This window comes from Limulus polyphemus, unplaced genomic scaffold (assembly GCF_000517525.1).
Source record: "Limulus polyphemus unplaced genomic scaffold, Limulus_polyphemus-2.1.2 Scaffold982, whole genome shotgun sequence".
Taxonomy (NCBI): domain Eukaryota; kingdom Metazoa; phylum Arthropoda; class Merostomata; order Xiphosura; family Limulidae; genus Limulus; species Limulus polyphemus.
The window spans coordinates 1,962-13,372 of record NW_013666592.1 but is presented as its reverse complement, the minus strand read 5'-3'; positions in this window follow the sequence as shown (position 1 = coordinate 13,372).

The window sequence follows — 11,411 nt, the reverse complement described above, 5'->3', positions numbered from 1 at the left end:
TATAACCTACAATTCCCTTAGTTACGGGTCAAGTGAATAGCCAGGCCTGGCATGGCCAGGTGGTTAGGGCGCTCGACTAGCAATCTGAGGGTCGCGGGTTCGAATCCCCGTCCCACCAAACATGCTCGACCTTTCAGCCGTGGAGGCGTTATAATGTTGCGGTCAATCCCACTATTCGTTGGTAAAAGAGTAGCCCAAGAGTTGGCTGTGGGTGGTGATGACTAGTTGCCTTCCCTCTAGTCTTACACTGCTAAATTAGGGACGGCTTGCGCAGATAGCCCTCGTGTAGCTTTGCGTGAAATTCAAAACAAACAATCAAGTGAACAGAGTAATTAATGAAATCCGCATAAAACGACTTGAGTTATGATAATAGCGACGAAAAACGCTCTGTTAATATTCTTTAGAAAGAATTAGTTTTAAGAATAGATAACTGCTTCTCTCAGAAAGAATAGTTTTAGCACAACTGTTAATATGCTAAACATCTTTAAGTATAATAAAAATTATGTATTAAAATTGTAGTCCGAAGTTATGAGGCAATTTATCAGAGAGTTTGAAGCTCCCTAACGGCTTGTAGAAAAATTGTATTCCCATATCTAATATATGCATATACATATTTTAATTTTAGTGGTTGATGTTTCGCGAATGTTAAGGAGGGTCTTAGATCTACCTTCAACAACTTGATATTTTTCTAAGACTTGAGAGAACTTACATAATCTAATATAAAGTTATAAGAACGCTAAAAAAACTGCTAGAATTACAAGATTGACTTGCTGTATCATACACAGTATTCATTTTAACTTAGTATAAATGAATTGCAAACATAAATATATTGAAAGAATGTGGTGTGCAAAAAACAACAACAAACTTTCCGATTCATGGAAGGTTGTACAAAATGGAAGAAAGATAAAAAAAAAGGCATAAAGGTATATACAGCCAGGTAGGTAAATACAGAGAACTAAAGGCTTTTGATAAGCTGTCATTTAATCCTTAGACCATAATAATTCTCTAACTTAAAACTAAAAACAGAAACTTTTCTTCTATGCTTATTATTTCATCTGCATCTATATATATACATTTTTTTTTCTCTGGGATATACAAGAACAAAATCAGTGTTCTGGTGTGAGAACATTGACATAACAAATAGGGTTTGATTTAATATTATGAATAATATGTTGTTTTTAATTGTTATAGGGCCGTGAGCATGTCACGTGAGTCTAACTTAATAATTATACCACTCTATTCCTACAACACAAGTTTCCAAGAAACTTTATTAATATCAAACTAATACAACTGATACAGAATTAGAAACTAATCCAAGTAAATAGTGATCATTTACACACATACACACACAGTGCTCAAAGTTTTGAAACAAAGTACGTGCATGTGCGTCATTTACCGGCACAATAGCAATAGAACGAAGAGATTGAAACAGCTGTCAAACGCGAAAAACAAAAGATAAAATGAATAAAATAAAAGGTTTTAGAATCCCTCTGAGGCGTACTTAAGAGCCCCTGAAAGTTCCACGATTAGAGGTCGGGAATTTTAAAAGTTTCATCACAAGCAAGTAGATTAAGAGACAAGCTGAGTTATAGGATGGTATTTTTATTCCTTATTTAGGTTTTTTGAAGGCAATATGCAAAATTATAGCTAAAACGCAATAATGACAGAACCTAAGATTTTCATCTTTTTTTTTATTTCGTATGCCCCCACCCTCTGGTAGCTCAGTGGAAGGTCTGAGCGCTTATGAAACTGAAAATGAGATTTCGGTAATCGCGGAGGGCATAGTAGAGATAAAAACTATTGTATAGCTTTGCGCTTAACAATGAACAAACAAACAAATTATTTGGTGTGTGATAATGGCATGTTACATTATACAATATAATTATATACGTCACTCTAACGTTAGGAAATGATTAAACTAAATTAAATGCCTGCAATGATTAAAAAAACAGTTTCTTAGTTAATATTAATTTTGGTTCCTGGATAGTATAAGCTCTTCAAAGAAAAAAGTATCAAACCTTAAATGTAAATATACTTTAAACTTTGAAGTATGAAATCTCTGTAACATCATTTCATATTAAATTTACACAATCAGTTTTTGTTTGTTTGAAGTTAAGCACAAAGCTACACAATGGGCTACCTGTGCTCTGCCCACTACGGGTATCGAAACCCGATTTCTAACATTGTACGTCCGCAGACATGCCGCTGTGCCACTGGGGGTCTACATTATCAGAAGAAAAAATCCCACTTCGTGTATGGCGATATATCTTTACTGGATCATCATTTGATTTGATTGGTTGTTGTTAAACACAAAACTACATAATTGGCTATCTGTGCTGCGTTTATTACAAGTATCGAAACCTGGTTTTTAGCGTTGTAAGTCCACAGACATACCACTGTGCTACTTGGGGGCTACGTTACTTGATTAGAAATTATTTTTCTGATTTTGATAAAGCAATATTAACTGGCTTGTTTTAAAAGTATTGGATTAAAGTTATTAGTGTACTTTTTACTTAATGTAGAAATAAATAAGTAGCACAATGTATGTAGATGGGCAAGTGTGTTAACTAAAAGATGAAGAAATTTCTTTGCCTGAAAATGATTTTTCAGTAGTCGTTTTATTAAACAGTAACACTTAACTACATTACATCTACCTCATTCGTTATATAACTTAACCTCGAATCCCTCATTAATCTTATTTTCCCATACTTTCAGGTTTACTTGGTTTTCGCTACTATATATAATCCCCTTACCGAATGTTCTGATGGAAACAAGCAAAACAATTTGGAACAAATTAATTAACATTCATTAAAAGGAATAACAATATCATGAGACAATGTATGTCATCTATTTAATTGCATCTGTATGCAAATCAGAAATCTGATAATTCTTCATGTGATCTAAAAATGCAAATGACTAGTCATTCATTCTACACTCCTAAATTAACATTTGGTGGAGATGGTTTTACATCTTTAAAGTTCATGACAATTTACTTCAGTAAGAAGCATAACCACCACGAATATCAATTAATATCTGCTCCATAAATCCCTAAGGTACACTTCACAACTAGTCTGAAAGAGCTGTTTTCAGAGGATCATTAGTTTTTGGAGTCACTTGATGAGATGACACTCATCTCCAAAGAGAATCCTAATTATGTTAGATAGTATTAAAGTCCGTTAAGCGTTTTTTATTGCTGTTAATTACAAAGCTACACAATGGGCTATCTGTGCCATGCCCACCACGGGTATCGAAACCTGGTTTCTAATGATGTAAGTCCGCAGACATACCGCTGTGCCACTGGGGAAGGGGGCCTTTTAGTACACACTCTACTCAGATTTAAGTGGAAAGCCGAATTTTGTGTGTAAACTGTAGATTGTTTGGCTCTCTTACAGGAATGGTGTAGCACTTAATCAAACAAGCTAAGCTATTCTTCTTGGTAAATCAGTCAATAATTGTGGTTAGCCACGCTTTGAGTCTACATCTCCCGCTAGCTAACAGGAGCCAATCTTGCTCTTCCACGCATTAATTAAACAACCGATGCTAATTAGCATATTTAACATCTCATGTTTATGGCCTGAAAATCAGAATTTGTTTGTCCTTAGATTGTACATAACCTAAAAATTGTGTGGAATTCCTTTTTTGTGTGTGTAACTTGGGGTTTTCTTTGTGTGTGTATTCGTTTTGTGAATATTCAACACAAACCTTTTGCTTTCTGCTGAGTTTCCATCACTTTCAATTTCATTTAGAGTGAGAGCCTGTACAGCTCTCGAGCACAACCTCACATTTCTTTGTATTCACTCTAAGTGAACCATGTATCATTATTTAATGATAAACATTAGATATTTTAGAATGTAACATTTATCACACTTATAAAGTAAGAGTATTATTTGGAATTAAGTAGTTGTTGTGAAAACTTATATTTCCGAGATAATACCTCACACAGAACAGCTTGATTTCTCGTGCATCTGCCTAATGCATTCCACTAGCCTTGAGGTAACTCCCACTTAAAAAACACATTTAACGTGAACTGCACTAGTGAATGATAGCACCATCATGCGATGATATTCTTCCACCAATAGGAGAGTGACACAGCCTCCTTGCACAGTAACTTCCATTGAGCACATGTGCTCGAAATAACTTTCTTTTCCTTGACATTGTCTAGAATGGATGTGTTTTAAAATTATCAATCAATTATGTGAGATTTACGATAGTTTACGAATTTTTAATGATGATAACTTCCGCGTCATCCCATGTTAGTGACAATGTTCTTAATACAGGACCTATGTCCACTGTGGCTACTGGGACTCGTTGTCTGTGGTGGGCGTGACAGCCATTGTTCAACATGTTGTGGGTTCCTTCAGGGACACTGGGCCTCATTCTTCCATCCATTTGGCAGACTTTTCTTCTGCTAATTTTTAGACATAAGGTGAGAGGTATTGCAGGAGGGTGGTAAGAAAGAGACCAAGGCGCAAAAAGTGGGCACTAGAAGGGGAAATAGAGGTTAATGTGTCCACTCCCAGACAGATAAAAAGATATTCCAAAGATTGGGAATCAGCGAACAGAAATGAAGAACAGCTGTAAGCCAGGATAAAAGAGTCAAGTAGATTAGGAAGACAAAGCATGGTGGTAGGAGTGTGCAGTTGTTTAAAAAATGAGTCTGCATACCTGCAAAATCATGCCAAGGAAGAGATTAGAAGGGTGAAGATTTTTTTCCACAGATAAAGATGTGCCTAGAATAAACCCTGGTAGTGGAAATCGCCAGTTAAATCATTGTCATCCTAATCATGTTGGCACTTCATCATGTTCCAAGGAAGGTTTTTCTGGAGTGGTTTGCTTGCTTATTTTTTACCACATTGGTCAATACTACTTCTTCTGCTCTATCTCTCCTTGCTTGATTCCTCTGCTGTTGGGACTTGTTGGGATAGAATGCTTTCCTAGTTAGTATGCTTCCCTCCTGATTTTGAGTTGGCCCAGCATCAGTCCTCATTGTCTACTATGGTTTCTCGTCTTTCTCAACCTCACTATTCTGTTCTTATTTTTAGGCCTGCTGAATCATCATCTCTCCTTCCCTTCCCATCCCAGCTGCCTGGCTTTCTACTTCCTGTCCTCTCACCTTCTGATGCCAGGGTCGGTGCTCGTTTTGTCGGTAACTACCCTGTCAGATCTGGCCCTGTGGGAGTCTATTTGTCTCTGTTTGCCAGCCTTTGGTCTCCATTTTCATCCATTAGATGGGTTATTGAGGTTGTCACACACAGCTTATTTCTCCTCTTCCTCATATCTCTTGGCCAAGAACACCACCAAGGGGGTGTTTACTACTACATCTGATTATTCCTCTCGTTTTTGTGTGATCTCCAAGAAGATAGGGAATTGACATACAGTTATCAACCTGTTGTCCCTCAACTAGCTTTTTATCATGCCATAGTTCTGTATGGAGGGTTTCGTTTCCCTCCAGTGGTTCTTTTTATCTGCATTGTATATTACCAAATTAGATGTTTCAGATACCTTTTTCACACATTCTGATTACCCCCACCTCCAAGTGTTTTTCTTTTTGTTTCGTTCAGCAGGATCAGGTCTTCCAGTACCATGCTCTTCCTTTTGGCATTGTGCCAGCTCCTTATCTGTTTAATCGAGTTATGGGGTCATTTACTCACCTTGCTCATGTATTGAGGATGAGGTCCAATTATTATATGAATGAATGGCTTCTTTTTGCCCCTTCTCAAGAAAACTCCTTTTCTCTAAGTATTTTATCATGTCTGCCCTATATTTGGCACATTTGGGCATGTTCTTCAACTCCCATCTCAGTTGGACTTAGCCTTCATCACTTTGCTTATGAGTAATAGAATATCTTGTCACCAAGGCTTGTACTTATCTTTCAAACCCTGTGCACGATGTGTTTTTATTTGGGAACTCTGGTTTCCCTTGAATCACTCATTCATTTAGGTTGCATACTCATGTGCCTCTTCCAGTGGAACCTTACTTGAGATCTGTTGTCCTCAACTATATAGCTTTCTTCTCCTCTTCTAGAGGATTTGTCTTGGTGGCTCGACAAGGCCAACACCATGGTGAGCATCACCTGCCACCCTGACTGGATCTTCATCTCTTCACAGATGTTTCTTTGTTGGACTTGTGGCATCTCTGAATGACTACATGGGTGTGTGTGGGCTCTGGAGGAGCATTCACTGCACGTTAATGTTCTTGAATTTCTCGTTTCCCATTTCCTCCTTTTTTCATGGATCAGTTGGTCATGATCAACTCTGACAATTCCACAGTTGTTTCTTATATCAACCATCAGAGAGGTACCCATTCCAGGACTCTTTGCATTCAAGCATCGGTCCTGCTATTTTGAGCTTAATCCTATTGGTTCACCTCAGAGTTTGTCATGTGCCAGTGCTCTCAACTCCTATTTCTCTTCTCCCTCATGTCCTGGCTTTGATATGTGACACTTCTTGTTGAGTCCTGTTGATGGTGCCTCTTTAGCTGGCATAGCCCTGATTTCCTCATCAATTGGTATATAGGCGCCCTCTTCCTTTGCCCCATTCCCACTTACTTTTCTTTCAACCATATCTCTCTTTCACTAAGGTGTGTTGTCCCTTCATCTTCATGTGTGGGATTTGTGTAGTCTATTGCTTGCATGGCTGGATTCTCCAATCATGTAGCCTCTTTCTTATCCCATTTCATTCATCCTTCATCTCTGTCCATTTATCAACAAAAGTGGTGTTTTTTCCATATTGATACATCAGCCTCTCCCTGTCTCTATCCCATTTTACTGTTGCCCACCTTTTGACCTTGTTCACAAAGTTGTTCCACCATGGATTGTCAATTTCCACTATTGCTGGTTCTTGGGTGGCTTTATCAACTATATTTAACCTTTCCTGTTACTGTCAGGTTTTTATTCTCCTATCCTCTCCACTTTGCTCCAATCATTCCTTCTTTACTGACCCTATCGTCCTACTCCCATGCCTGACTAGGACTTTGACATGGTTTTACATGATATTACACATGCTTCATTTGAACCAATGTCTTCATGTTCACTATACCTTCTTTCTCTGAAGACATGTTTTATTCTACTTCTTGTCTGTGGCCACTGTCGCTCATACTTATATGCAATTGATGCCTTTCTTCCTCTTCCTAAGACTTCAGGTGCTTGGGAAGGTGATTGTTCTTTCACATTTTGTTGCATTAGATTTGTCAACTGTTTCACTCTCTTGCATTTGTTCACTGATCCTTGGACAAGATCCTTCAGGTTGACATATAGATGAACCCACACGTGTTCATCTCCGTTATCTGTTTCATCTCCTTCAGAAAGTTAACTCCCGCCAGTCACTGTTCTTCAATAATACTACATTCTGTCTTTGAGAAGAATAAATACATTTTATTTTTCGTCACCCTTCTTCCCTTTTATGGGATCATGTCAGGTGGCTGGTATTGCCTTCTAGGGTATGCTTATTTCCCAAAATCTGCATCAAACTAGGTGTAATGGATAGCACTCAGTCCATCTTTCATGGCTCTATGAGTGCCCACTGTTGAGATGGGGTGTTCCACAAGACCACAAGAGGTACCCTCGTGGTATTAAAATGACTTAATTTCCCTATCCAGACCATACCATTCCATGGACTATCATGTGAGGTAGTGTCTCGAAAGTTAACATTTTCCTTGCGGTCTTTTAAAAATAAGACTTCCTGGTCACCTACGCAGTGTCTCCAGTAAAAGACCTTTCCAGCAAGCATGCAACTGGGATGCAGGCACTTCTCCAGGTCACTCCAGTATGAATTCTCGTCCTCTTTATCGTGTAGAACACAAAAATCCTTGCCACTTACCAGTTCCTAGCTGCTGATTTGGTAGACCTTGGAGAGTTCCTCATTGATTGTGTACAGCACAATATAGTGGTAAGTAAGGTGGTAGTTGCACTGTCTGTGTAAGTAGATCACCCCTCAAGCAGCTAGTTTGTTCTCCTCCTGCAGCAGGAAGGGTTTGTCACCCCTGCTGCTGTCTATCTAGTTGAGTCGAGGGGAATCACACACTATCGGTATAATTGCACTCTAACCACACTACACTTCTTGGATTACCACTCACATGTGTGCAGGTGCTCGGTTGGTCATTGTCAGAATTTAAAAATCTGTTCTTCGCATATTGTCAAAATAAAAAGGCTTTCAGTCATATTTCTTAATAGTATAAATATATACTATTTTGTTGTTGGGCTTTGGATTCTTCTCCAGTAGGTGTTTGTAACTTGTTAGTAATAAATTCAACGACGAATAAACAGCATGCATTTCACTCGTTTTCAAAATAATATATATATCCAAAACAATAAATTCCTTAAGACTATAGATATTATAAATATCTAAATACTATATAATAATATAACAATAATAAGTACTATATACATGTATGTAGTCCTCTCCTTCTTGTCAAATATCCACTTAGACCTATTCAATTATTTTAGAATTTCAGTTGACAAGCCGAACTATCATCTCTATTTCTATCGCACTAGTATTCTCTGTGATTCACTTACAATTATGGCGCGAGTTACCGTAATCGTTTGGTCTTCTTTATTTGAAGATCCTCTGCTACTTTTGTCAAAGTGCACTCAGGCTGATTCAATTACTTTAGCACTGACGTCCAATATTCTCAACATCAATGAATTATTAACAAAACTTCCTACAATCATCTGCTTTTAACTCGTATTATAACAAAAACTAAACAATAAAATATTCACCCATAAAAATCAATCAGTCACTAATATCTAAACCAAACAGTCTTTTATATCATGACAGTCATGATACTTAAGGCTCTTCGATACCCGTGGTGGGAGGAGCACAGATAGCCCATTGTATAGCTTTGTGCTTAATTATAAACAAACTTAAGGCTCTTTTGCATTCCCTCTGTTTCCTTCTGGGCGAAAAGTATACCCTAATTGAGACCGAATGCAGTTTCCTACCGATGTGCCACTATGAAGTTTCTAAAGAGAGCTCATCTCAGTTTAATGTTTGCACTGGCCCCCCGCCACCATTTCAATTTGGGACTCTTACTACTCTGTGTAAAAATGTGAGGTATTTTCTCAGAAGTTAACATTTTCCTTATCTGAAAATATATTTCCGATAAATACCTCTATAAAATCTTCTCACCCATCCTCCCCACTTCTAGTGGACTTTCTTCTTTCCTTTTCTAACAATGAAGTTATTTCCAGCACAAGTACTTGGGGGGAAGTTACTTCACAAGGAGATTGTTTCGTCCTCTTATTGGTGGAGGGCTATTATCGCATGATGATGTCATCGTGCACTAGCTCAGATCACGTTAAACACATGACTTTTAGGTGGGAGTTAGCTCAAGGCTAGTGGCATGCAAATTTCATTGGTAGATGCGCGAAGGATCAAGCTATTCTGTGAGCAGAAGTGAGTATCTGTTGGAAATATATTTTCAGTCAAAGAAAATATTAACTTTACCAAGGTAATTTAATCTTTATATTGTATTTTACTGTGAATATTTGAACTTAACTGGAGTGTTTTTTCTTTTAGCCTGTTTCTTCAGATTGGGATTAAAACGGTTAGGGAGAAATACCCGAATTGACAAGACTTGTTTTCATTCAAGTAATCACTAGCTTTTTCGGTTCTACATCCACACACAAATCACTTGCCCAATTGTTTAAATTCGGTAGATGTGTTACGACAGCGTAAGTCACGTGACGCTGGTAACACGTGATGAGTTTCTAGAAGGATCGGGGAACATCACGAATAATCCAGTATTTGCTAGACTCCCTCTATTCCTGTATACAAGTGCGCCAGATAAAGTGAGACAATTAATCGGAATTGGAATCGCAGATAGAGAGATTGAAGATATAGGCACGATAGTTGAGTCAAGCGGGCGGTAGGCACCGTAACTAAAGCGCGTGAATCGTTGTGAATTATAGCATGTGTTTAAGTTAAAGTGACTGTGGAAATTAAGTGTATTACAAAGTTTGTAACGAGAAAGAATAAACTAATATCGCTGAAGTTTCTCGGAAAGAATTTCTACGGAAAATTAACAAACGAACAGAGACGTAACGTGAAACAAAATGGCGGCCATAAAAATCGCCCGTTTAAAACCATCTTTAAAATGTCTGAATATTAACAAAAACTATTTCACAGTATTGGCTGAGCAAAACTAAAGCTTACTGTGCTTATAACGCCTACTAAATCGCTATATACGTGTTTATGGAGTGAATCAAAATTTCACTATTTCAACAAATTTTCATCTAAGTAAGTAAGTGACATATCCAGAAAAGCATACAGAAAAAATGACGAACCTTATCGCTATACTTCTTTCACATAATTCTTCCGTTTGGGGTGACAATGATTCCTTTCTTGTATCGAAAAAGGATACTAGTACAGATATAAAACGGACGATGCGCTCCTTTAGGTATATCATTAAAGTTGAGGGTAGGTTGGTAGAGATCATAATGAGAAATCGAATCGGGTATAAGCGCGCCCCACGCTTGTTATTGTTGGTACAGCTAATAAAAAGGAAACAAACAAATATCAGGTCATCAAGAAATTAATGTCGCGTTTTGGAACACTTTCATTAACCACCCTCCAAAAACGTATATCATGTATAATAGTTAAACGAACCGCCTAAACGTCACGTTAGTTTAGCCTATATAATGTGTAAAGTTTAGTATATTCTTATCATGCGTAAGCATATCCTGGGGTCACAAACGTTTCTATTGAACTTGATGACCTCTATGGCCAAGTTTATCAATTCATTTTAGATTCCTGGCAGTGTAGATGGAATTCCGTGCAACATTTCAATATCTACAAAAAATTGTTCCTGTTGTTTCTTCTCACATCAAGTATGAATGTACGAACAGACACCAAGAAGTTATTATTACACGCCTCCGGTTTAATTGCACAGGTCTAAATGGACATCTGTACAAAATAAAATTACACCCAAATGGTGCATGCAGTCATTGTTCAAATTTTGAAGACCCAGAACACGCTTTCATGGAATGTAAATATTACCAAAGAGATTGAGCAGCCATAAAACAACAGATGGGTAACATAAAAGTCCCTTTTACCTACCTCTCTCTATTAACTACGAATTGTTTCTATCCCGCAATATATAACTTCGTTATAATAAATAACATAAACATTTAATGTCCTTTTCTTTTTACTAATAGGGCTACTTCTTTTGTCCTTGTCTCCAATGGCTGGAGTCGTCCCCAGTCGAGAAGGACTAACTATGTAAACTTTTTCCTTATGTATTATTCCAGTAACATGACCTTGTAGGATTTTTTGTGTAACACAATTAACTACAACAACAACACATAAAAAGAGTATAATAATAATAAAAATAGAAAAATAAAATAAATATGTTTATGTATGTATGTATATGTAACTACTAACTTCTCCTTCATGCTATATGGCAGAGTGACGAAT